Source organism: Polistes fuscatus, unplaced genomic scaffold, assembly GCF_010416935.1.
Source record: "Polistes fuscatus isolate 324 unplaced genomic scaffold, CU_Pfus_HIC Scaffold26, whole genome shotgun sequence".
Taxonomy (NCBI): Eukaryota; Metazoa; Arthropoda; class Insecta; order Hymenoptera; family Vespidae; genus Polistes; species Polistes fuscatus.
Genome location: NW_025113103.1, coordinates 2,073,424 through 2,076,106, shown reverse-complemented (window position 1 = coordinate 2,076,106; position 2,683 = coordinate 2,073,424). Strand labels below are relative to the sequence as shown.

General features: G+C 39.1%; 1 long non-coding RNA gene across 1 annotated transcript; it reads left to right on the top strand.

Moving 5' to 3' along the window:
* The first annotated feature begins 1,167 nt into the window (after positions 1–1,167).
* On the top strand, positions 1,168–1,974 carry LOC122518710. Its single transcript, XR_006304127.1, has 2 exons — positions 1,168–1,468; positions 1,903–1,974. It is a non-coding gene; the product is annotated as an uncharacterized LOC122518710 (long non-coding RNA).
* The last annotated feature ends 709 nt before the right edge of the window (positions 1,975–2,683 follow it).

Here is a 2,683-nt window from a genome sequence, read left to right as displayed (position 1 = left end):
CAATTATGAACGCGTAAAAGAAGCAGACTCATGCCCAGCTTGCTCGGTCATCATCATCGTGAGAAAGAAAGAGAAAGAGAGAGACAGAGAAGAAGAAGAGAGAGAGAGAGAGAGAGTCAAGACGCAATCGCATTGCCCTGTATACACCTATACGCAAGCGTATATACGTTCTTCCTCCTCCCCCCTCCCTATTCTCCTCCTTTTCCTCCTCTTCCTTCTACTTCACCACGGTTTCTTCTTCTTCTTCTTCATCTTCTTCTTCTTCTTCTCGATACAACATACGCATCTTCAACGTTTCTCGTAGTTATACTCTGTGTGTGTGTGTATGTATACAGTATAGGTATTCTCGCATACATATATACGCCTCCACCTGCCAGTACAGGAAAAGAGAAAGAGGAAGGGGGGACGAGTCAACTATAAAAGCCGAAGGAAAGAGCTTTAACTCGTATCTTCATAGACAATGAACGCTTTGCTCCTCTGGTCGTATCTTGAAATTGCCTACGTGCCGGCTTAGGTACGTACCTACGTCAAAAAACTAAGCTCCTAATATTATCCACTTCGCTCAAGCTAAGCAAGCTCTCAGCCATCGTTTTCTTGCTGTGTGTTTTTTTTTCCCTTTTTTTTGTTTCTTTAACCCATGGGAAATGAGATTTTCGTGGAAACGCGTGGGACGCTTAAGTAAGAACGAAGGATACTTCGAATTCCTTATATTCTTTCTTGGTATTAGTCGGATAATAATTCATATCGGAATGTCCTTTTTTTTTATTAGATAAATATTATACTTCGATAATATTTTTGTTTAAAATTACGCGTTGATAAGAGAATAGAATTGGTATAATATAATATTGCAATGATATCGTAATTATTTTGTATTATTGTTGTTGTTAGACGCGATAATAAACATTCGTGAAAGATCTTTTATCGAGAAATACAAGTATTGTTAAACTCGTGTAAAACTAACACAATATTATCCCATTAACCGATACAAAAATTCACGTCGTAACGGTGAACGGTCAGATAAGGTACACGAATCCTTTCGGCACTCATTTTCTCTTTCCCTTTTCTCTCTCTCTCTCTCTCTCTTTTTATTTATATATTTTTATTTGTATTTTTACAAGCAAAGAATCCCCGAGACCGATTAATTCTCTTTGATTTTCTCAGTGTGGTTTGACCAACGGAGGCTGCGCGCTGCCGGTGAACGACAATGGACGCTTTTTCGGTTTTTTCATGCTTGAAAGTTCAGGAGAGTCCTTGCCGCGCTACCGGACCGGTATCAGCACGCATAATCGCTTGGCATTCTCTTTCTCTCTTTGCCAAAGGGGCGAGAATGAACATTCTGAAGTTCTCAAGGGAAGAAAAGGAAAGAAGAAGAAGAAAAAGAAAAGAAGAAAAAAAAGTATGGGGAGAGGGAGTGAAAGAACTTGAAGTTATGGCGGCGCCGTGCAATGACATCAGTAAGCTATAACAGGTCCGTACGTCATTGTTACGTACCGGAGATTCCATAGATGAGACCTTGATACGGTGTTTATTAATGTGCCCGAAGTATCCCGCTTTTCGTTGGATAATTTTAACCGACTTTAATAAAACAAAGTATCCAAAGAAATGACGAAAACACGAAAAAATAGGATAAAAAGAATCAAAAAAAAACAACTGACTAGTAGAAAAAGTGAATTTTTACAAGTAGTAGTAAGATACATACTAAAAGAATTAGAACTTAACGAGTATTAAAATAATTCACATCTCATTATTTATTTAATTAAAAAAAGTTGTTCTTATAAATAATCGAAAATAATATCCCTCGTTTCGATATCGGATGGGATTTCTTTCGAGGTTAAACTTCGCGAAGAATTAATTCGAGGGAGGGTCCGAGTTTACTCCTCTTGATTTTTTCTTCGCGTGTAGGTTTTTTTCTTTCGGTCTGTCTCGAAGGGCAGTGAGTACCGACGGTCATTAACGTTAAAGGGAAAGGTCAAAGGAAGGAAGGAAGGAAGGAAGGTGCATGGTCATAAAGCGACTGCAAGATCGCCACCCGCGTGCAAGGAATAACAATAATTAAACTCGCTTAATTACCGTCGCGGAGCCGCGAAGGATTTGGACGGGCGATAACTCAGTGGTACGGAAAAGAAAGAAAGAAAATGATAGGGGAAAGAGAAAGAGAGAGAAAGAGAGAGATGGGGGAATAAAAGTGGAAAGGGCGAGGAGGCATTTGGCAAGATTTTGCGCGTTCTTGCGAGTCTATAGTTCATTAGGGTGGAACCCTCTTTTGGGTGCTAAGGACCGAGGGGTTGCGTGGCAAAGATACCTGCAGAAGCGCGTAGCAGTTAATATTGTCTCCCAGGGGCATATTTTACGAGAGATACCATCTTCGGGATGCCTCGCTAAAAGCTACACATGTTTATCAGTATAAACCGCTCTCTCTCTCTCTCTCTCTCTCTCACACACTCTTTCCCTTCTCATCTCTCTCCTTATCTCCTACTCTTCTTTCTCTTTGCTCTCAGACACTTTTTTTACACTGTCTCTCTCAAGTAGAACTTTTCTCTCAGAGATTACAATTTTTGTACAAACTTACCTTCCATTTTCTTACTTTCTTATTTTATTGTCGTTGTCTAAAATTCGAGAAAAAGAAGTTAAATATCTTCTTCTTTTTATTATAATTTCGTCTGGTTATAGTTTTAATTGTTTT